Source organism: Dendrobates tinctorius, unplaced genomic scaffold (assembly GCF_039654945.1).
Source record: "Dendrobates tinctorius isolate UK_male_01 unplaced genomic scaffold, ASM3965494v1 ptg000037l, whole genome shotgun sequence".
In the NCBI taxonomy this organism is placed as follows: domain Eukaryota; kingdom Metazoa; phylum Chordata; class Amphibia; order Anura; family Dendrobatidae; genus Dendrobates; species Dendrobates tinctorius.
The window spans coordinates 25,855,239-25,880,365 of NW_027361705.1; the positions used below are offsets into that span (position 1 = coordinate 25,855,239).

At 47.4% G+C, this 25,127-nt stretch overlaps 1 protein-coding gene across 1 annotated transcript in view; it reads left to right on the top strand.

Annotated features, from left to right (window-relative positions):
* The first annotated feature begins 2,408 nt into the window (after positions 1-2,408).
* The window catches only part of SAXO4 (stabilizer of axonemal microtubules 4), a 39,258-nt gene continuing 16,539 nt past the window's right edge, over positions 2,409-25,127 (top strand). The window contains exon 1 of the mRNA XM_073573957.1: positions 2,409-2,684. The gene's annotated coding sequence lies outside the window, so the exon portion shown is untranslated. The remainder of the gene's footprint in view (positions 2,685-25,127) is intronic.

The window sequence follows — 25,127 nt, forward strand, 5'->3', positions numbered from 1 at the left end:
GATAAAGAACCTCGACTAACATCCAAACGAGTTCAAGCTGCCCTGCAGTCCGAGGGTACAACAGTGTCAACCCGTACTATCCGTCGGCGTCTGAATAAAAAGGGACTGTATGGTAGGAGACCCAGGAAGACCCCACTTCTTACCCCGAGACATAAGAAAGCCAGGCTGGAGTTTGCCAAAACTTACCTGAAAAAGCCTAAAACGTTTTGGAAGAATGTTCTCTGGTCAGATGAGACAAAAGTAGAGCTTTTTGGGCAAAGGCATCAACATAGAGTTTACAGGAGGAAAAAAAGAGGCATTCAAAGAAAAGAACACAGTCCCTACAGTCAAACATGGCAGAGGTTCCCTGATGTTTTGGGGTTGCTTTGCTGCCTCTGGCACTGGACTGCTTGACCGTGTGCATGGCATTATGAAGTCAGAAGACTACCAACAAATTTTGCAGCATAATGTAGGGTCCAATGTGAGAAAGATGGGTCTCCCTCAGAGGTCATGGGTCTTCCAGCAGGAAAATGACCCAAAACACACTTCAGAAAGCACTAGAAAATGGTTTGAGAGAAAGCACTGAAGACTTCTAAGGTGGCCAGCAATGAGTCCAGACCTGAATCCCATAGAACACCTGTGGAGAGATCTAAAAATGGCAGTTTGGAGAAGGCACCCTTCAAATATCAGGGACCTGAACCAGTTTGCCAAATAAGAATGGTCTAAAATTCCAGCAGAGCATTGTAAGAAACTCATTGATGGTTACCGGAAGCGGTTGGTCGCAGTTATTTTGGCTAAAGTAACCAAGTATTAGGCTGAGGGTGCCAATACTTTTGTCTGGCCCATTTTTGGAGTTTTGTGTGAAATGATCAATGTTTTGCATTTTGCTTCATTCTCTTTTGTGTTTTTTCATTTAAGACAAATTAAATGAAGATAATACCAAATAATTTGTTTGCAATTATTTTCAGGATGAAACAGTATTATCTGACAGAATTGCAGGGGTGTCAATACTTTTGGCCACAACTGTAAGTTGAGTTCTTATAGTTGCTCCTACTACTGCTTTTGCATCAACTGAGGTAATTTTTGCCTGGCGGTAGGTGTATACTGCCGGGGAGGAGCTAACTCTTATTTGCATAGTGCCAGCCTCCTAGCGACAGCAGCATACACCCATGGTAACCTGTGTCCCCCAATGAAGGCTCCAAGAAAGAGATTTTTTGGTACGTACCAATAATCCCTCTTTTGCAAAGAAAGTATCAACTAAATACCATGTTTTGTTATAATCTTATTACTAGCACTTGCTGTGTATTGTTAGATTTTTATTTTTTTTTACAGCAGAGTATTTTTTTCACATTTGTTGTATTGTGTTCCTGTCTGTCTCTTAGAGGTTACAGCAATTTTTGTGGGTAGAGTAGTGAGTGAATCACCCTGTAATTAAAGGTTTATCACGCATTGGATTTACAGGGTTCAGTGTTCCAGGCGAATGTAACTACAGCCCTGACAGGGGGTTCAAAACACCCTGTGTAATAATTGCTGCACACTATGTAGTTAATGTTTGCTCTTTGCATATGATCTTGTCCAGTGGATTATTTATATCCCGACAGTGTCCACAAATGGTTTAAATGCAGTTCAGTCAAGTCATCCAGACAACAAAAGAAAAATTTAGTAAAAATAAAAACTAAAGCTATAATCACACTTCCTTGCATCCTTTTACATCGCTGTACAATGGACTATTTTCTCCTTTGCCACATTGGGGGACACAGGACCGTGGGTGTATGCTGCTGCCACTAGGATGCTGACACTAAGTTAATACAAAAAGGGTTAGCTCCTCCTCTGCAGTATACACCACCCACTGGCTCCGAATTGAACCAGTTCATGCTTAGTGTCCGTAGGAGGCACACTGAGGTCTGCTATTCAGAACATATTTATTTTTCAATTTTTACCTTTTATAAACCCTTTCGTGGGATGACTGGGGCAACGGACCCTTTCAAGGGGCTGATCTCCCCCAAACAACAGGCGAGCACAGGGAGTGTCGCCTCCCTGTATACACTCCTGTGATGTGGGAGGCAGTGCCTGAGCCATACTAGGGGCGACGGTTCCCTTCAGGGTGCCGATCTTCCCACACCAGCAGCAGAGGGGCACATGGAGTTTCACTTCCATGTGTCCCTTCTGGGCCAGGCTACAGCTGGAAATTGCCCTGTGAAATCCTAGGGGAGTGAACCCTTAGAATACACAGTCCCTCCCACACGGCATCCGCGCTGCTTCCACTGCACCACCACTGATGGAACAGCGGTGCTGCAGGGAGCTGGACGGTCCCTCTCCACCTCCCCCTCAAAGGGGACAGCGGATTGATGGTTCCTGCACCATCCCTGTCGCAGCCTAACCTGCACGAAGAGCGGCTGCTCTGCCCTACTTCACAGCTCCCAGTGGTGTTTGATCCGGGGAGCTCCTGAATGTGTTGCGCGGGCCTGGTCGCTCTTTCCGGCCGGGCACCACTAATTTAGTCCCCCGACTTATGCCTGTCCTAGGCTGCAGGCCAGTAATCCCGCCCACAGCCGCGAGTCATGTTGGAGGTACCGCCTGCCTGTGCGTGAAGTGCTATTCTGATCTCGGCCGCCATATTCAGATGGACAAAGGCATACAGGGGCCCTGTGTCCGCATCTAAGACCACCGTTGGGCTCAAGGACTGCTAGGGGCACAGGACCTGGGTAAGTGCTCTGCCACACCGCCCTCGGGCCTTCTGCACCCTTTCTCACAGTGCCCTGCTTACAGCGCGCACACATAGCCTTCCCTGCAGTATTGGGAGATAACTGGTACAGCATGTCCCTAACTAAAAAGTCCAACAAAACTTTTTTGCTTCATGCACCTCCTGTCAGGCTGCGTTACCAAGGCAACATAATCCGCTTTGTGATGCTTGCGACCCTAAATGCGCTCAGGAGCCCCCACCGCCTCCAACCCTACTGAGTGGGTTTCGTCATTATCACAACCTATGGCTTCCCTATCTAGGGTGATTGAATCCCTTCAGGATCCCTCCAGAAGCAGGACCATTAATCCGTCTGTCTCAGAGAATTCCCATACAGCAGGGGAACCTTCGAACTGCAGGGGCCATTCTCAATTAAAACAGACAAGCATCTAGGAAAAGTGTTCATAGCTCGTCCCCCAATCCCGCTAGCTCCGTTTCTCAATCTCCCTCCAGGGACTTATAGCGAACACGACTCCGATTTTGAGTCTAATGGGCCCATTGACAGGTTACCAGGCTACAGTGGATAGCCTCATTCAGCCCGTCAACCAGTCGCTGCAGGTTGACGAAGAGCCTATCATTCCTTATGCTGACATTGCGGTGTCCTTTAAAAGGACAAAACATCCTCATAGGGTGTTCGCCAATCACCCTGAATTCCAGGACATAGTTCAGCGCCATAGGGAGTGACCAGTCAAATGTTTTGCAGCCCAGAGCTCCTTTGAAAACAAGTATCCCTTCTCACCTGAGCTCCACAAACAATGGACAGAATCCCCTCCAGTGGACCCTCTTGTATCGCGTTTAACCTCCAAGTCTCTTCTCTCTTTGCTGGACGGATCCTCCATTAGAGATCCCACGGATCGCCTAATTGACAGTCTCGCCCGGTCCGTTTTCCCACCTTTGCAGTAACCTGGGTGGCTAAAGCTGTGGCTTACTGGTCAGATTCCCTCTTTAAAGCCATACAAAAGAGTGATATCCTCCCTGAAATGGCAGAGCTGGCCAATCAAATTTCACTGGCCGGTGACTATTTGGTAAACGCCTCCATAGACGCAGCTAATTGCTCTGCGCTGGCAGCCTCAAATGCAGTAGCCATTAGAAGGGCACTATGGCTCTGGAACTGGCGAGCGGACTCTGCATCCAAAAAATCCTTAACCTCCCTCCCTTATCTCAGCGGTCGTTTATTCGGAGAATAGCTGGACCAGCTTATCTCGGACGCTACAGGCGGAAAAAGTACATCCCCTCCCCAGCAGAGTAGTAGGCGCCCTATCCGCCGTCAGATGCAGACATGATTCCGGTCCTTTCGCAGCAATTACAGGTGGGCCTCCAGCCAATTCCCCCGGCTTGGGGCGCCCAGCTAGCAGGAACAAGAGTCCACATGCCTCATACAAACCAAATCACTCGTAAAAAGCCTGTCCTAAGCAGGCCAGATCTAGAGGATCCAGGCCCCAAAGGTCCTCAACCAAATGATTCACAACCCTATCCGGATGACACCAGCAAAGTAGGCAGCCGCCTACTTTTGTTTTGCCATGTCTGGCTCGCGGTCGTTCACAAGTGGGTCAGGGATCTGGTGTCCTCCGGATACAAAATAGAATTTTCTCTAGCAACCTTCCACGACCGCATAGGAGGATGTCTCCACACCCTAGTGGGGGACAGGAAGCACGAGAGGTTAAAAGGTCCCACCCACCTCCCTCTCACCAGTGACTTTCCTGTCCCCCATGGGGCATGGAGAGGTCTGGTATGCTGTGTGGCCGGCTGCCGCAGCGTACCTGAAAGATCCAAAAGCCGGGCAGTGGTCGGTGGCGCTGCCTCCCCTCCTCCGATCTGCTCCCGTCTTCTCCTGAACTCGGGACCGTTCCTGGCCCTCCCTTGCTCCCCTATGGGGAGTAAAGCAGGCCAGTGATCCCTGACTGGAGGCCTCCCGCAGCTCTCCGGTCACTCCACCTCCTGTGCGTGCTGTGCGATACCCGGAAGTGACGTCACGCGATGGATCACTTCTGGGGTATGTGGAGGATTAGCTGTCAATGGCGGCCCCCATCCAGATGCCGGCACATGGAGCTCGCCAGCGCCTGCTGTGCCTGCACCGGGACCCGGGGAGGAGGGGGAAATGAAAAATGACTGCACTGAGGGCGGGGTTAACCTGTTATTACCCTGCTGGAAGACACCGACAGGTAAGCTGAAATCCCCTGTCAGCATGGACTGTTCTTCCTGCCCTTCGTCTGCAGAGCCCAGCGCTGCCCCTGCCACAGTAAGTGTCCTGGAGTGGGTCCTATTGGTGCGGTCCAGGGTATAGGTCCTCAAAATACTTCTCCCCCTTGTTCCATAGGGAGAAAAGTCTGCCCATAAGAGCACCAATACATCCAGCAAGTCTGCCAAATGTGCCATATGCAGGATCGACGAAATCCGCAGCTTGGTTGCCCATCAGGTTCAAACCTCTTTAGCTGCCCTGCCCCTCCACCACCTCCACTCCCTCCGATTGTGGGCTCACCACCCGCAAAAAAACGGAAAATTCAGATAGAGGATTCGGAGTCCAAATCAGAAAGATCATACAATTCGGGATCCGAGAATTGGGAACAACCGGGAACCTCTAGGTCAGCCGACACTAGGAAGTACCTCCTTTCCACAGAATATGTGGAGGAGCTAGTCAGTGCAGTACGTGCCACTATGGGCCTAGAGGACGAACCCGTCACGCAGACAGCACAGGATCGCATGTTCGGTGGATATGAGGGGCCTAAACGAACAGGTTTTCCACTTCACAGGAGCATAGCAGATATGATTTCCCAGGAATGGGAGTATCCAGAAAAACGCTACTCGGCCCCTTCAGAACTCCGACATAGATTTCCCCTGGAGGGAGAGGAATTTAAATGGGACATCCCGAAATTTGATGTCCAGGTGGCAAGGGTGGTAAAGACGGTTAGCCGTTTGATGATGCATCCCAGCTTAGAGACCCGATGGACCGTAAAGCAGAAAGCCTCCTAAGAAAAGCCTGGGAAACCTCGGCCTTTACTTTAAAATCAGGAATCGCGTCCACTTGTGTCTCTAGATCCCTCTTCCAATGGATTGAGGAGCTAGAGAGCCATATTTCTTGTGGTACCTCAAGGAGTGACCTCCTTAACTCCCTATCTTGCAGAGAGCTACGGGTTTCCTGGCAGATGCATCAATGGAGATGTTCCGTGCCTCTGCCAGGGCTATAGTCCAATCAAATTCCGCCAGGCGGGCCCTCTGGCTTAAAACGTGGAGCGGGGACGTTACATCCAAGGTTAAACTCTGCTCTTTACCCTTCAAAGGTGAACATGTCTTCGGCCCGGCCTTAGATTAAATTCTAGAAAAAGGTCACAGAAGGTGCTTCCAGAGCAGAGGACCACAAGAAAGCATCTTTTTCGAGCCCCCCAGAGTCAGTCATCCCAACCGTGAGGAAAGGGAAAGACTGGAAGATGGAGCTACGCTAAAGGGAGAGGCAGGAACATCCTGGTCCCCCAGCAGCAGCAGCCACAAGAAAAACAATGACTCGACCCGGGTCGGGGGAAGGCTTTTGAGGTTTTTTCTTGCTTGGCAGTTGATTTCCAACAGCCCCTGGGTCCTCAGTGTGATCAGAGAGGGCCTACTGCTAGAGCTCGATTTCCCCCCCCCCGCGGGGTATAAGAGTTACCTCCCTACCACCTCGGGAGACCCCAGCACTAAAATCCGGCATTCGGCTTCTTCTACACTTAAATGCCATCTTTCAGGTCCCTGTGGAGGAACAAGGAAGGGGGCATTATTCCAGATTGTTCCTAGTAAAAAAGCCCACAGAGGAGGCAAGAATAATAAATCTGAAGGGCCTCAACCAACACATTGCAAACCGCAAATTCAAGATGTAGTCAGTAAAGACCGTCATTCCTCTGATAGGGACGTCTTACTTCATGGCAACCATAGATCTGAAGGATGCTTATTTCCACATCAACATACATCCTTCCCACAGGAAGTATCTGAGATCTGCGATTCGTCAGGGTCCGGAAGTCAAGCACTTTCAATACAATGTGCTTCCCTTCGGAATATCCTCTGCCTCTCGAGTGTCTTCCAAAATTATGACAGAAGCTGTGTCCTACATCAGAAGCCCGGGGTATATGTATTGTACCTTACCTGGACGACCTACTGATAATAGGGTCCTCCTACCAGACCCTGGAAGACCATGTAGCTCAGACTCTGGACATTCTCCAATCATTGGGGTGAATCCCAAATATAAAGAAATCACAAATTCAACCCTCTCAGGAGGTAAAATTCTTAGGAATCCTACTAGATTCAAAGAATCAAATGTCCTTCCTCCCGGAGGAACATCAGAGATCCATAATGTCAAGAGTCTCAGATTTCAGGGGACAGAGGTCCCCAACCCTCAGGTCAGCCATGTCCATACTAGGGTTAATGACCTCCTGCATCCAGTCGGTGTCCTGGGCGCAGGCCCACTCCAGAACACTCCAGTCCCATATCTTAAGAAACTGGAACAGGGATCACACCTGCCTGAACAAAAGAGTCCAGACCCCAGGAATAGTGAGGGCTTCGCTAGCATGGTGGATGGACCGCAAAAACCTGTGCAGGGGAATCAACTGGTCCCAGATCCCCTTGGTTACGGTAACGACAGACGCCAGCAAAAAAGGCTGGGGAGCTGTAGTGTCTCGACAGCCATTCCAAGGTTTATGGAGCCAGAAAATGAGTGCAAGATCCTCAAACTTCAGGGAGCTGAAAGCAGTGGAGGAAGCTCTCCTGGCAGCAAGACACCTGGTCCAAGACCAACATATCAGAGTCTACTCGGACAACATAACAGTGGCACATCTCAGGCACCAGGGCGGCACAAGATCCAGCAACATGGAGGGCCTCTCAGGCCGAATATTTTGCTGGGCCGAAAGACACCTCCGCTCCCTGACAGCGGTCCACCTGAAGGGTACGGCCAATCTTCAGGCAGATTTCCTGAGCATAAAACGCATCCAGCCCGGCGAGTGGACCCTGAATGGAAGAATCTTTCAAACACTAGTCAGCAGGTGGGGCCTCCCGGAGGTGGACCTACTAGCCTCAGGAGAGAATGCTCAAGTGAGAGACGACTACTCCCTGAACCCCAGGGCCAGATCCCTGGGAGTGGACGCCTTCGCCCATAAGTGGAGGTTCCATCTAGCATATGCCTTCCCGCCTGTTCCAATCCTTGCTGCAACCCTGAGGAAAATCCAGGAGGATCAGACCCCAACCATTCTAGTAGCTCTGCTATGGCCAAATAGGAGCTAGTATTCACTAATCACAGAACTACAGGTAGACGGGCCATTCATCCTACCCATAGAAGACGACCTTCTCTTGCAGGGCCCTCTATATCACCCAAACCTCCGGGGAATGAGGTTAGCAGCATGGTTTCTGAAGCCCAGATCTTGAGGGCCAAGGGGCTATCAGAGGCGGTAATTAAAACCCTCCAGAAATCTTGGTAGCCGGTCACCGTTGTCATGTATAATAAAATATGGAAAAAGTTCTCCTCATGATGTCTGCCAGACCTGCCCGACCCAGAGAACTCTAACATTTCCCGTATCCTGGATTTCTTACAGAGGGGGCTGGAACTAGGTCTAAAACCTAGCACACTGAAAGTACAGGTATTAGCATTAAGCTCTATGTTTGACTGTGACTTGGCTAACCACAGGTGGATAAGAAGATTCATGACATCAGCTGCTAGGCTACATCCAAAAAAAAAACTAGTTTCTGTTCCGCCATGGGACTTGAATGTGGTACTTACGGGACTCACTCAATCACCCATTGAGCCTCTGTCATCCTGAACTTCTCAGCTCCTCACCTATAAAGTAGCCTTCCTTATAGCAATAACCTCAGCAAGGCGAGTAGGAGAACTCCAAGCTCTCTGTCAGGGAACCCTACCTAACAGTTAGAGACGATTCCTTAGTTCTCTCCCTTGATCCATCTTTTCTACCAAAGATTGTGTCTGACTTTCATAGGTCTCAGAATATAATTCTTCCTTCATTCTGTCAAAACCCAGCAAACCCCAAAGAGGAGTTGTTCCACACGCTAGACGTAAGACGTATAATTCTCCACTACTTGGAGTGTACCAAATCCTATAGAATCGACCACATCCTATTTGTCCATACCTCTGGTCCAAACAAAGGAAAAAAGGTGGCAAAAAACACCATTGCCAATTGGATTAAAAAGGCTATCTCTGGAGCATACCTGGCGCAAAACATCACTCCCCCTGTAGGGATCAAAGCGCATTCAGCACGATCTACCTCTACTTCATGAGCTGAGAGGGCAGGCACATCATCAGAGCAGATTTGTAAGGCAGCAACCTGGTCCTCCTTACATACCTTTTACTAAACACTATAGATTAGACCTTGTGTCCAACAAGGATTTAGTCTTTGGCCGAAAAGTTCTTCAGGCTGTTGTTCCCCCCCCCCCCCAGTGTAGTATAGGTTGTTATGCCTTCTATGCTGTCGTGGAAGGTTGCTAGAGAAAATAGAATTAGACTTACCGGTAATTCGGTTTCTAGAAACCTTCCATGACACCACTATTTCCCTCCCTGCATTCTTGGACAAATTCTGAGAATCTTAAGGTAACCGGGGCTATGGTAATCGGTTATAAGTCACTGGTGAGAGGGAGGTGGGTGGGACCTTTTAACCTCTCGTGCTTCCTGTCCCCCATTAGGGCGTGGAGACATCCTCCTATGCTGTCGTGGAAGGTTTCTAGAAACCGAATTACCGGTAAGTCCAATTCTATTTTCCGTCCCTCCTCCAACCCAGTTTTTTTTCCTCCCGTCCCCCCAAGACCGGTACAAGGGCACGTTCCTTTTACCAAGCCATACAATCTCTCCGCCAAGACTGAGTCATTTCCCTGGTCCCGGACAATGAAAGGTTCCAAGGTTTCTACTCAAATCTGTTCGCGATTCCAAAAAAGGATTGTACAGTCAGGCCCATCCTGGATCTAAAGCTTCTAAACAAATTTGTCAGAGTCCAGAATTTCAGAATGTCTCCGTTCCCTCATCTCCTCGTTGGAGCAAGGGGAGTTCCTAGCCTCCATAGACATTCAAGATGCGTATCTTCACATTCCAATCTTTCCTCCTTACCAAAGGTTCCTTTGCTTTGCTGTTCACGAAGAACATTTTCAGTTCACGACCTTGCCCTCCGGCCTCGCCACTTGCCCCCAGGGTGTTCACAAAGGTCATGGCGGCTGTTATGTCTATTTTACCCTCTCGGGGTGTAGTCGTCTTCCCTTACCTAGACGACCTACTGATCAAAGGGCCTTCTTTTCAAGCCTGTGAGGAGTGCGTCCGCATTTCATTTGATACCGTTTCTCATCTAGGATGGTTGATGAAACTGAGAAAATCTCCCGTGCCAGCCCAGCAAATTTCTCCCTCGGGACAAGGTCTTAGCCCTTCAGCAGTGAGTCCAGGCGCTCTGTCAATGGTCTTGTTCCATCCTTTTCGGCATGAGGGTCCTTGGGAAGATGGTAGCCGCAATGGAAGCAATTCCGTTTGCGCAGCTGCATCTTTGTCCCCTACAACATGCACTTTTGGATGCATGGGGCAAGAGTCCCTTTTCTCTCGATCGTCCGTGTCGGCTAACTCAAGCAAGCACTCCAGTGGTGGATGCTCCAGTCCTCCCTCCTTCAAGCGAAGTCCTTCCTCCCGGTCCATTGGTTGGTAGTCACTACCGACGCCAGCCTACTCTGCTGTGGAATTGTTTTCAGTCGCCACATTGCCCAGGGAAGTTGGTCTCCTCAGGAGTCACGTCTTCCCATCAATGTCCTGGAGATCCAAGAGATTCGTCTGTCCCTGCGGCAGTTCCATTGTCTCCTAGCAGGCCCCCCCCTGTCCGTATCCAGTCGGACAATGCCACGGCCGTGGCTTATATAAATCAAGGGGGCACTCGCAGCAAAGCTGCAATGCGGGAGGTGGAATACATTCTTCGCTGGGCCAAAAGGAACCATTCGGTGATCTCGGCCGTTCACATTCCAGGAGAAGACAACGGGCCGCAGCCTTCCTCAGCCGTCAAGGCCTAGACTAGGGGGAGTGGTCTTTCCATCAGGAGATTTTCCAGGAAATTGTCTTTGCTGGGGATCTGACGAGGACCTGATGGCGTCCTGGTTCAACGCCAAGGTGCCCAAGTTTGTAGCCCGATCCAGGGACCTGAGAACCATCGGAGTGGACATGCTCGTCCTTTCATGGAGTTACTCCTATCTTCCCTACCTGTTTCCCTCGCTGCCCTTGCTTCCAAAGGTCAGCAGGAAAATCAAGGCGGAGGGGGTACCAGTGATCCTAGTTGCTCCAGATTGGCCATGTCGAGCGTGGTAGGCGTAGCTGGTCCAATTGGTTGCAGATGTTCCTTGGCAATTAAAATATCGACCGGATCTGCTTTCTCAAGGTCCGATTTACCACCAGAACTCAGGGGCCATGTGTTTGATGGTTTTGCCGTTGAATCCTGGGTTTTGACACAAGCAGGCTTCTGCCGCATTTACCACTGGATCTGGAAGATCTTTTTCAAGTGGTGCAGAAGCAGAGGTCTGTCTCCAATGGTTTTCAACATTCCCACCATTTTGGAATTCAAGCCAGTCTGGACTCGGGCATAGCGCCGAGCTCCCTCAATGGGCAGGTCTCGGCCTTGTCTGTCCTGTTCCAGCGTAAGATTGCCTCCAAACCTCAAGTAAAAACCTTCTTTCAGGGAGTCACCCATGTGGCACCTCCCTATAGACCGCCCCTAAACGCATGGGACCTTAATCTGGTTCTAGGTGTCCTACAAGAATCTCCCTTCGAGCCGTTACAGGATATCTCTCTATCCTATCTCTCATGGAAGGTCGCTTTTCTGGTCGCAATTACTTCAATCAGAAGAGTCTCGGAGTTAGCTGCTCTTTCCTGCCTAGCTCCCTTTCTGACTTCACTGAGACAAAGTAGTCCTCAGGCCGTGTCCGCCTTTCCTTCCAAAGGTGGTGTCTTTGTTCCACTTTAACGAGGATATTGTTTTACCCTCATTTTGTCCAGCTCCAGTGCACTGTGTTGAGAAGGCTCTTCACTCTTTGGATCTGGTCAGGGCCCTTAGAAGGTACGTGTCTAGGACTGCACCTTTTCGCCAGCGGACGCCCTGTTTGTGCTCCCGGAGGGGCACCGGGAGGGATTGACCACTTCTAAGTCCACAATAGCCAGATGGATTTGGTCGGCTATTCAAGAAGCCTACCATGTCAGAGATAAGCCTAATCCAGAGGGGATCAAGGCATACTCAACTCGTTCGGTAGGTACTTTGTGGGCCATTCGGTATCAAGCGTCGGCAGAACAGGTTTGCAAATTGGCGACCTAGTCTAGCCTACACACTTTCTCAAAGCATTATAATGTCCATACCCAGCCATCAGCAGATGCGGGCCTGGGTAGGTGGATTTTGCAGGCAGCGGTAGTGCACCTTTAGACAGTGGGTGCTGGGAGTTTACTCTATGTTGTTACTTTTGGACGACGCACGGTCCTGTGTCCCCCAATGTGGCGAAGGAGAAACAGGGATTTTTGTGTACTCACTGTAATATCCTTTTCTTTGCGCCACTCATTGGTGGACATAGGCCCAGAAAGGGTGGGTGCTATTGCCTATGATGGTTTTATTGTTTGGCATGTTGTATCTACTGTTATAATGTTGGTCTCCTACTGCTTGATCACTAAACTGGTTTGATTCGAAGCCAGTGGGTGGTGTATACTGCAAAGGAGGAACTAACCCTTTTAGTATTAACTTAGTGTCCGCCTCCTAGTGGCAGCAGCATACACCCACAGTCCTGTGTTCCCCAATGAGTGGCTCAAAGAAAAGGATTTTACTGTGAGTACACAAAAATCCCTGTTTTCATGTCATCCATGTTGCCTTTTTTTCCCTCATTAGTTTTTAAAATTAAGGTGGTAAACTGAAATTGTATTTATCCTTTGACTACCAATGGATCAATGAAACGTGAATGGAAAATTGAAGTGAATAGAATGTCGTCTTTTAATTTCTTTTATCTGTAATTAATCCCCATGGACATTTTTAAAATGTGTACCAATAAAGAAAAAACACTGTTTAGCCATAGATTATGCTATAATAATGAGGATAAAAACCTTTATTAAATACATGGTTGATATAGTGATGACACTGTGGAAGACGGGTGCGCAAATGCGCACACATGCCACAATAATGTATAAAAATGATTATCTGTATATACGTGCTATTATCATAACTGGGCATTGCATCAGGTTAGAACAGGAAGTATATGAAGAGTCACAATATGGTAAATTGTTACACAAACGAGCATGCATGTAAATAGATGCTAAGCTGCAGTCAAAACACAATCTTCAAAAATATAAAGGGATATATCCGAATCTGAGTGTTCAGGACATGCATGATAAGTCTGAAACCATATCAGTGTTAATATCCACCACATGTAAGATATGTATACATGTATCCTATCAGTGGCATTTGTGTCTTTCTGAAAGGTCCTTGTCATACAAAGTCTGGCAGGTATATGTACTTCATATAGTGATTAGGAACAATTAATCTATTTTTTTCTGATATATGTAAATCTATTATATGCCTCATCCAACTTCAATATTTATTTTTGAAATGTGTGGATTGCTCAAAGGCACTGATCCAAAAACAAGGCAGCACATGTAGTCCAAGTTTGACATTAGACCCTTTTCCTTTTAGCCTTTAAAGCTGTGGTTTCAAATGGACTCAAAGATGAAAATCAACCCTTGGTCAAGAAAAGCGGTCTTCAAAATAAACCTTTTAATTTCTGAAGCAAAATCTATTATTGTATAACTCTTCATATCTTGCTTCTCATTGCAGATATGTGGGCTGGAGAAGTGGTGAAGAAAGTGAAATCGGTACATAGTAGTGATGAGCGAACATGCTCGGATAATGTGTTATGAGTATCTTGGGCACATGTGGATAGTAGAATCATAGAGTTGGAAGGGACCTCCTGGGCCATCTGGTCCAACCCCCTGCTCATAGCAGGATTCGCTAAATCATCCCAGTCAGATGTCTGTCCAGCCTCTGTTTGAAGACTTCCATTGAAGGAGAACTCACAACTTCTCTTGGCAGCCTGTTCCACTCATTGATCACTCTAACTGTCAAAAAGTTTTTTCTAATATCTAATCTGTGTCTCCTCCCATTCAGTTTCATCCCATTGCTTCTAGTCTTTCCTTGTGCAAATGAGAATAAAGATGATCCTTCTACAATGTGACAGCCCTTTAGATATTTGTAGACAGCTATTAAGTCTCCTCTCAGTCTTCTCTTTTGCAAACTAAACATTCCCAAATCCTGCAACCTTTCCTCATAAGACAGGGTTTGCAGACCGGTCATCATTCTGGTCGCTCTTTTCTGAACTTGCTCCAGTTTGTTGATGTCTTTTTTAAAATGTGGTGCCCAAAACTGGACACAATATTCCAGATTAGGTCTGACCAAAGAGGAGTAGAGGGCAATAATGACTTCACGTGATCTAGACTGTATGCTTCTGTTAATACATCCTAGAATTGCATTTGCCTTTTTTTGCTGCTGCATCACACTGTTGACTCATATTCAGTCTGTGATCTATTAGTATACCCAAGTCTTTTTCACATGTGCTATTGCTTAGCCCTATTCCTCCCATTCTGTATATGCTTTTTTCATTTTTATTGCCCAGATGTAGTACTTTGCATTTTTCCCTGTTAAAAACCATTCTGTTAGTTGCTGCCCACTGCTCCAGTTTATTTATATCTTTTTGAATCCTCTCTCTCTTCTCTAGTATTAGCTATCCCACCTAGCTTTGTGTCATCAGCAAATTTAATCAGTTTACCCTCAATTCCTTCATCTAAATCGTTGATAAAGATGTTGAACAATACAGGGCCCAGGACAGAGCCCTTTGGTACCCCACTTGAGACATTCTTCCCTACTGGATGTGCAGCCATTTAGACCACTCTTTGGGTCCGATCACTAAGCCAGTTATGAATCCACCTAACAGTTGCCTTGTCCATTCCATACTTAGTCATTTTTTTCAATAAGGATTGTATGAGATACTTTGTCAAATGCTTTGCTGAAGTCAAGATATACTATATCTACAGCATTTCCTTGATCCACCCAATCAGTGATTCCATCATAGAAGGAAATTAAGTTAGTCTGACATGACTTATTAGTTACAAACCCATGCTGACTCTGTTTAATCACTTCATTCTTATCCAGGTACTGACATACATGTTGTTTAATAATTTGTTCAAAGTTCTTTCCTGGTATAGAAGTCAGGCTCACCGGCCTATAGTTGCCTGGGTCCACCTTCTTCCCCTTTTTGAAGATAGGAACAACATTTGCTCTTCTCCAGTCTTCTGGGACTTCTCCTGTTCTCCAAGAATTTTCAAAGATTATGGAGAGGGGTTCAAAAATTTCTTCTGCTATCTCCTTCAGTACTCTGGGGTGTAATTCATCTGGACCTGGAGACTTGAATTCATTTAGGTTAGCTATGTGTTTCATCACTATCTTTCTGTTTATAGATATCCTGGATTCTTCTATTCCCTTAATAGAACAGTGAAGAACAGTTGAGGTTACATTTCCTTTCTGAGAGAAAACAGATGCAAAATAGGAATTTAAAAGTTCGGCCTTCTCAACATCCTGTCTTACCATTTCATCATTTTCATCCTGTAAAAATCCTATAGCATCTTTGACTTTTCTTTTACTTTTGACATATCCCCAAAATCCTTTGATTGCTTTTGACATCTCTTGCAAGCCTCAATTCATTGTCAGCTTTAGCTAATCTGATTTGTGCCCTGCAGGTTCTGCAGACAGCATTATATTCTTCTTTAGATATGCCTCCCTCTTTCCATTTTATAAACCATTTCTTTCTTCCTTTTTAGCATGTGCTTAAGTTCTGTGTTGTATGTACAAGTCCCTCAGCTGTGTGATACCCAGAGGTCACGCATTCCCTGCATGTGTTGCGGTTATCTAACAGCCACAAAATATGCAGCCGTGGGGACTTAAACATATTTTGCAACCATGCCTGAGATACTTTGATATCAACCAAGCGTGCTCGATCATCTCTAGTACCTAGTTCTCCCATAGAGAGATGGGAAGCTCTTCTAGCCTTGGAGACGATCTCATCTAAGCTTATGTTAAATAGACAAAAACATGTAGGAGAGGGGTGTGAGTAGGCTCAATGTTTGGTGAATCACTGCACCAGCATTTGAGCCATAAAAAGTATGGTGAATAACTAGAGAAAGTGTAAAGCTTCTAGGGTTACAGTGCATATATTTGCATCTGTAATCTGTAGAGTAATATTGACTGACAAATCAAAAGGAGAACAAGACAGAATGCCATCACTTGATTGCTTTTCCAACTAATGGTGCGCAAGTGACTAAGGAAGCAGCAAATATTGGTGAACAGATCAATCCAGCTGCTTAAAAAAAAAAAATTTGTAAAGTACGCCATTGAAAAAGGCTGTTTAATGAGTGGTTTCCTTCTAATCAAGGGTTTTTTGGAGAATAAACTGGAGGGTCCACTTCTGAGAAGGAAGACTGTTTTGCAATGTGTCTACTGCAATAGTGTATGTAACATCTAAACATTTATGGCTTTTCAAAAGTTTATCACAAAATTTGAAATGTGAACAACACTTCAGGGCTGACCTAAGTTAGGTCGTCTGGAAGTTGATAAAGTCTTCATGCCATCTTCAGGAAAACCCTCCTGTAACAGAGATTTTATTTAATCGTTCAAACTGACAAAAGATTTTAAATTTGAAAGCCTGATACCGTTTTAAAAGTAGATCTTGAATTGCTGGTAGCTTCCAGTGTCTGCTTCTTGAGAGAATCCTGACTTGCGGGTACAAAACAGAAGGATGACTAATGCTCTTATAGTGTCCGCCTTAATCTTCCTCAGCATTTTGGGAATTAGTGGAATTGGAAGGAATGTATATAAGATTTTGTTCAGGACCTTGAGATGGTCCAGGACTTCTGACTGATCACCACGATTCATGGAAAAGAATCTGATTCTTTTGGCTATCCTCAAATAATGTATTCGCCTTGAGAGAGAACACAAACAACTGTAGCAGCTGCACAAAAAACTTGAGTGTAGGCTCCATTTTCATGGAAGTACAGGGTGGACCATTTATATGGATACACCTAAATAAAAAGGGAAAGGTTGGTGATATCAACTTCTTGTTTGTGGCACATTAGTATGTGGGAGGGGGGAACTCTTCAAGATTGGTGGTGACCATGGTACACTGATAGCAACACCGCACAAAAAATGCTAGCACAGGCTTCCAGTATCCGTTGTTTCAGATGCTGCACATCTCGTATCTTCACAGCATAGACAATTGCCTTCAGATGACTCCAAAGATAAAAGTCTAAGGGGGTCAGATCAGGAGACCTTTGTGGCCATTCAACTGGCCCACGAAGACCAATCCACTTTCCAGGAAACTGTTCATGTAGGAATGCTCAGACCTGACACCCATAATTGATGGTATGGTATATGGGGTACAAAGATAGTGGGGCCATTCTTCATCAATGGAAACCTCAATGCCACTGGATATCTGAAATTGCTACATTATGTGTTGCCTTCTTTATGCACTGAAGCTGGCACATTTTCCAAGCAAGATTGTGCACCACCGCATTATGGGTGTCAGGTCTGAGCATTCCTACAAGGAATCTGACCCCCTTAGACTAGCATTTCTTCTGTGGTGTTGCTATCAGTGTGTCAAGAGGGGGAGAAGAGGGTTGCATTGACAATCCAACACAATGGGCAGCACTTTGAACACATTTTATAAGTGGTCATAAACTTGTAAACAACTCATGAAAGAATAAAGTCACGTTAAAACCAAGCACACCACTGTTTTTCTTGTGAAATTCTCAATAAGTTTCATCTGTCACATGACCCTCTTCCCATTAGAAAAAATAAAGTTGGATGCAAAATAGCCACCATGGTCACCACCAATCTCGAAAAGTTTTCCCCTCCCATATACTAATGTGCCACAAACATGAAGTTGATATCACCAACCATTCCCATTTTATTTAGGTGTATCCATATAAATGGCCCACCCTGTAGAGTTGCCACTTAATCAATTGGTACTGATGTTTAGCATCCCTCTTTATGGACTGACAAGATATTCCTGAGATTGACTTCTGCCCACTTCATTATTTCTTTGCATCCTGACTGCTGCAATATACCAATTGTTCAGGTAAAGACAACTGTTTGCCTGATTGGATTAACACTTCTTGGATCAACACAAGAGGCTTGAAGTGATGAAGGACTAATTTAAAATTGTGCATCTCTTCTAGGATAACAGGACTTTCTCCAGTGGAGACCATTTTGTTGCACCTATGCAGTGAAGACATAAGCATCCATGCATTACTCTCCGGAATCAACAGTGTCCGTTTCTAAGGAGGAATCCGCGATTGACACTCAATTAGATGGTCAATTTGCAAATACTTTACAACTCTGATTTCTTGAGAAATCAGGAGACGAGAATCCAGATATGTGATCCTTATTCAACAAGGTCAGATTGTTTTGGAGACCATAAATGTGAACCTGAACCCACTGAATTTCATTCACCAAAGTAAGGTAGCCTAGGACTCTCATGGCTGACCTTACTGATGTATATCCCTTTTGAAATGGACATTACATGAAGAATGATCTTCTGAAAATGTTCATCTTATAGTCTCACACACTGACCAGAAATTAAAATGCAACCTAGATTTTATATATCTTGTGCTGGTATCAAAATATGACTTGCTACACTTGATCAGGAACTCTTGTTGAAGTTACAGAAGATGTTCTGAAGCTTTGTCCAGCGTCTCATCCAACTAAGGAATCAGGCACTCCTTTCATCACGAGAGCTGTTATGGAATCAAAGTTCAGAATAGCCAATCAGACTAGTCTCTTGAACCCACAGATTATTAAATGTTTGTAGCCAAACAGAAGAAAAGGAGGCGAGCCTTGCTCCAACAGGAGGAATTGGGGGATCGGTGTCACAAGTACTGCTTTTTTTTTCTTTTTTTTGCCAGAATCCATGCAGAATCAGCTGTGAATGGTTACAAAGATTGTTTGTTTGTTTTTCAATAAATCGAGAAAAAATTTAAAAAAAACGCGCAAATCAAAACTATTTAAACAAGAGGCCATTTTCTGACAATAGTGTCCCTTGAAAAGCCAAACAAAAGATTAAAAAAATGTTGATGAGAAAATCCAGAGGAGTGTTAGAGAAATGCAAAAGCTGATTTCATGGCAGGAATTTTATTAATTATTTTTCCCCTGTAAACATTTTTAAAATCATTGGTAATTTGACATAACCAGATGCATGATGAGTTTTCCACTGGGAATGTAGTCATAGAAGCATTAGCAATTGCAACTGAACTAGACGGTTTCCTATCCATGCGGCCCATCAGAATGTCCGAGTTTTCTGTAGGAAAAAACCCTCTTGTAAACTATGTCTCATGGCATCTTCTTGGGCCAAGCCAAGGTCGGTTGAAGGTTGGGGAGGGTGCATCTTTTTTTACGATGATTTTTCTTCCCTTGGCTATAGTCTAAGATTTCTTAATAGATGATGTGGTTTCCACTGGTTATAAAATGCAATTTTCTTCTATACCTTCAAACAAGTTCTTCAGTTGTAAACACCTCTTTATTCGGACTCCCATGACAGCACCACGAGAGGGGGGATCCGCCCTTTAAGAACAGGAAACCTACAGATACAAAAGGGCGGCACCTCTCCCATGCATCAGTTGGTTTCCTGTTCCTGAGGGGATGGGATCCTACAGAAGACCGGATCCCAGGGCCGGCCGGCCGATACAGGTAGCAAGGGGGTCTCCTACCTCGGCCTGGTGCAGAACTCCTGGAAGACGCCACGGTGGCCCAGGATGGGTGGCACGGCGGTGGCGGATGCAGCAGGGAGCGGCGTCCGGAGGAGGTCCGTCTCCAGGGTAAGACCGCCGCCGGTGAGTATGCCCCCCTCCGGGGGCTCCCGGGGCGCAAGTGCGGTGGTAACGGGGGCTGGCGCGGCTGCGGGGTGCTGAGACCGGGGAGCGCTGCATTCCGGAGCGCCCGGGCGTCCCGCGTGACTTCCGGTCACGTCGGGGTCGCGGTGACGTCAGGGGGCGGGCGGAGGATGCGCTTCCGGGTCGGCGGCGCCACTGCGCAGGCGCGAGAATCCAAGATGGCGGCGCCCATCGTAAACGCCGATAAGCGTCGGCTCTCCAGCCAGGTGTGGCGCCAGCTGGGGAAGGGAGCCCTATTAAGGGGGGAGGGGCGCGGCAGGAATACTGCTGTCCGGAGGAGGGGTATATAGGCAGGACCCTGGCAGGGTGCCTTGCCTTGGCCACATTATTGCGAGCAATAATGGAGAGCGATCAGCACCAGCGGCAGCAGCAGCGGCAACGGCGGCAGCAGCGACAAGCATCGCTACCGCCCCTGGATGACCTTCGGCAGGGCAAGCAGAAAAAGAAAGAGTCCCGTGACAGTAAGGAACGTGCGGGACGAAGTGACCAATCCATTCATAAAAGCTCCTCTAGGCAGACGGGAGCATCGACTGAGAAGAATCCCCCTCATTCTCCGGTACTTGATTGTGGCACTGGTAAGTGATCTTCGTGAAAGTTCACTCAGTGACGGGACCCCCCTTCTGTGTTTTATTTTAGGGGAAGAAGGCTACAAGTAAAACTAAACACAGGGAATGCGCACTCCGCGCATGCCCATTACCAGACTCATGCCCCAAGAAATTGTGCCCCCCCCGTATTCAGCAGACAGTGGCGGAAGAGTCGCCCGCGGTAGCAGCGAGTTTAAGGGACATAGTCAGGGCAGAAATGAAAGTCTTTGTCCCAGCCGGAAAGTCTAAGGGGCGGGGTCCCGGTGGAGTCCGATTCCTCGACAGAATGGAGGAGAAGTAGAGACTCCCAGGCTTCATCTCCCTCGTCCTCCTCAGGAGAAGAGGACTCAGGGCGGTTTTGTTTGCCACTTGACCGGATAGACAAGCTGGTCAAAGCAGTCAGAGGGACAATGCAAGTGGAGGAGCCTAAGCCCCAGTTATCCATGCAGGATGTCATGTTCGGGGGGCTGGAGCAGAGGAAGCGTAGAGTCTTCCCATTAAATCAGAAAATCCAGGATCTGATCCACAGAGAGTGGAAAAAACCGGATAAAAGAGGGTCGCTACCACCAGCCCTCAAACGCAGATATCCCTTCGACGATCCGGCAGTGAATACTTGGGACAAAGCCCCCAAATTAGATGCAGCCATTGCGAAGGCATCGAAAAGATCCTCGCTACCCTTTGAGGACATGGGATCCCTTAAAGATCCCCTAGACAGGAAGGCAGATACCTTCCTTAAGAATACCTGGGAAATGGCTGCCGGGTCCTTAAGACCAGCAGTGGCATCAACATGCACGGCCAGGTCCATGATGGTCTGGTTGGACCAGTTGGAGTCACAATTAAAACAGGGTACGTCGAAGCAAACAATTCATGGGGCCCTACCAACAATCCAAGAGGGAGCAGCATTCCTAGCAGATGCCTCAGCGGATGCAGTAAGAATGGCCGCCAGGGCAGCAGGTCTCTCTAATGCGGCTCGTAGAGCCCTGTGGCTAAAGTGCTGGCAGGGAGACATTCAGTCCAGGGTGAAGCTCTGTGGAAGGACGTCCTGGTTAATAGCAGGGCCTTGGAAGGCTCCTTACAGGGTCGAGTGTTGCTAAGCCCCTCAGCTGTTACATCGCTTAGATGGTGGCTCGATGACGAGAACCTAGCCTCAGGGGTGCCCTGGATAACGCAGATAACCCGTATTATAACCACAGACGCTAGTCCCTTCGGTTGGGGGGCCCATATGGGGGACATAGTGGTACAGGGACATTGGGATTCTGATGCTGAAATCTCATCCAACCAGAGAGAGCTATTGGCGATAGAGCGGGCAGTCAAAAAACTCATTATGTACCTACAGGGCCATCACGTGAGGATACTCTCGGACAACCAGGTAGCGGTAGCATATGTCAACCACCAAGGTGGAACCCGCTCCGACACCCTGATGCGGATAACAGAACGTCTCCTTCAGATAGCAGAGGAAAGTTTTCTATCTTTAACGGCCCTCCACATCAGAGGAAAGGACAACGTGAAGGCAGACTTTCTAAGCCGCAAGGCTCTAAAGCAAGGAGAATGGGCTTTGAACAGGGATATTTACCACCAGATTGTCCGCAGATGGGGTCAGCCAGAGGTAGACCTCTTTGCCACCAGAGAAAAACAGGAAAGAAGAATCGTTCTGCTCTCTGAATCCCAGGGAAAATCCACTGGCAGTGGATGCCCTCCTGATAAGATGGAACTTTTCTCTGGCATACGCCTTCCCACCATTAAATCTTCTACCTCTGGTAGTAAGGAAGATCAGGGAAGATCGGGCAAGAGTCATATTAATTGCCCCCTTTTGGCCCAGGAGGACCTGGTTCGCATGGTTGAGGACCATGTCGGTATGCGATCCCTGGGTACTGCCAAACCTTCCGGATCTCCTCTACCAGGGGCCAGTCAGCCACCCGCAAGTAGCGGGACTCCATTTGACGGCGTGGTGCTTGAGAGGACACTATTAAAGGATAGAGGGTTCTCCAAGAATTTAATTGATACCCTCCTAAAAAGCAGAAAACTAACTACCACTAACATCTATGCTAGGACCTGGAAGCGATTCCTGTCCAACTTTCAGTTTGATGTCAGAGACGGAATTCCCACGAAACATATTCTGGAGTTTCTCCAGAAGGGTCTCGAATTGGGTCTCTCCACAAGTACATTAAAAGTACAGGTTTCAGCCTTAGGAGCCTTGTTTGCATGTGATATTGCCAATAACTATTGGGTAGCAAGGTTAATCAAAGCGGCGGCTAGATCGAGACCCATACACAAAGACAGATGTGTGCCTTGGGACTTAAACTTAGTCCTTACAGCCATGACAGAAAGTCTGTTTGAACCTTTGGATTCTGCCTCATTAAAGATTATATCTCTTTAGGCAGCATTTCTGGTAGCGATAACATCCGCACGTAGAGTGAGCGACATACAGGCACTTTCCAGATTGCCCCCTTACACAGAGTTCTTACAGGATAGAGTAATCCTAAGGCCAGATCCAGCATACCTTCCCAAGGTAGCATCACAATTTCACAGGACACAAGAGATAATTCTGCCTTCCTTCCTCCCTAATCCGACCAACCTTAAGGAGCAAAAACTTCAGGCATTAGATATTAGGAGATGCTTACTTAAATATTTAGTAGCCACGGATCCTTGGAAGAAGGAGAATGCATTATTCCTATCCTTCCAAGGTCCCAGGAAAGGTTGTAGGGTATCGAAACGCACATTAGCAAGGTGGATTAGGGAGGCTATCTCTCTTGCCTACACAGCAGGTGGAGGTCCGGCTCCGCAGAACCTGAGGGCGCATTCCACTTGTGCCATGGCATCATCTTGGGCAGAAAGATCTGGAGTGTCAATTGATCAGATATGTAAGGCGGCCACCTGGTCATCTCCTTCCACCTTTTTTAACCACTATCGGTTAGACATGGGTGCCTCCTCAGATCTCACCTTTGGGCTAAGGGTGCTGCAGGCTGTAGTCCCTCCCTAAATTAATTTTACATCTCTGTAATTCTCTCTTGGTGCTGTCATGGGAGTCCGAATAAAGTATTAAGTTACGTACCAGTAACGGTATTTTTCGGAGGCCCATGACAGCACCCTTAGTTCCCTCCCTTGTTCACATATAGGGGTGCACTCCTTTAGAAGATTGTCCACAATTTACGGTATGAGGGAGATGGTATAAAAATATTTCTGGTAAATAGGGTAGAGAGGTTGTATATATTATATGTTGTGTACTAACCATGGTAGCCTGTCAAGCTCTGTAATCCAACTGATGCGTGGGAGAGGTGCCGCCCTTTTGTATCTGTAGGTTTCCTGTTCCTAAAGGGCGGATCCCCTCTCTCGTGGTGCTGTCATGGGCCTCCGAAAAATACTGTTACCAGTACGTAACTTAATACTTTCCCACCCCTAATCTCAATTTCTTGGGAAGCCAGTAGCCACCTTTTCTCACACTACCCCATGTCATGATCTCAGTGCGGGTTTGACTCGCACACATGGGGTTAATGTCTGGAACCAGTGCTAGTGACTGGCATTTCTGGGGTTAAAGGTTGTGATCCCAGGGCAGGCTTACCTGCACACCTGGGGCTATGATTGTGGCCTCTCCCTGGTTCTGGGAGAGACTTCTTATAGCCTCAGGACGCTCCCATCCCTGTCAGTTATACTTTCGCCCTTGGCATTGTGTGGTGACCCCTGAGTGTGTTTGTGCTGTGTTCTGGTTGCTTGATTCTCTGTGTACGACTCGGTCTGTTCTCTGGATATTGCTTTGGATTCTGCTTGGTACCTTCTATGTCTGTTTGGTTTTGACTTCTGCTTGGCCCTGACTATCCATCCTGTCTCATCCCTGGTACTTTACTGATTTCTCTGTGTAGGACCTCCATTTTGCCTGACTCTGAGTATTTCTGTATAGTGTCCTGCCATCTCTGAAAGCAGGACACTAAGCCCCGCCCCCTTGCATTCACATGACCGTAGGTCCTGTGACTGCTTGCTAAACTTCAGCGTCCACAGGTCCTGTGTATCTGTACTTTCTGGCTGTACCTGACCCCGGGCCCCCCTACATTGCGGGTGAGTCCCTGCTCAGCGGAGGCTGCACGCCGGTGCTGATTAAGTTTTTGTTTTTTTGTTTTTTTTCTTTGCTGAGAAATATGGATCCCATACAATCTCTTGCTGAGCAAATGAAAAATCTGAGTCAGATGTTTCAGGGTTTATCTCTGTAGCAGCAAGCTCTGGCTCATTCTCAGCAGCAGGTTCCTGAGACAGTGTGGGGGGCTTTAACTGCTGGGTCTCTGGGGGCTGGGGCGAGTGATGTTGTTTTGGTGTCCCCAGAACCACCTGTTAAACTGCCTGATTTCTTTTCTGGGAACAAAAAGGAGATCAGGGTCTTCATGGAGGGGTGCAAACTCTTCTTTAGTTTGAGGCCACGTTCCTCTGGGGACGAAAGTCAGAAGGTTGGGGTCATTATGTCTCTGTTAAGAGGGTCCCCACAAGCTTGGGCTTTCTCCCTTCCTCCCACTGCCCCTGAGAGAGTGTCTGTGAATGCGTTTTTTTGAGGCCCTCGGGCATATATATGATGAGCTGGACCGAGTGCGATTGGCAGAGGACATGGTGATAAGTGTCTGTCAGGGGAAACACTCGGCTGAGTGGTTTTGTACAGAATTCCGCTGCTGGGCCGCAGAGGTCTCTTGGGACGACGACGCATTCCGAGGACTCTTTCGCAGAGGCTTGTCCGAGCGGTTACAGGATGCCTTGGCATTACATCCCCCCACCTAACTCACTCGAGGACGCCATGACCCAGGCCGTCCGGATGGACCGCAGGCTGCGGGCCAGGGGGGGTGATGCAGGCGGAGACTCCATTGTTCCCTAGTGGAAAAGAGACTGTTTCTGTGCCCATGGA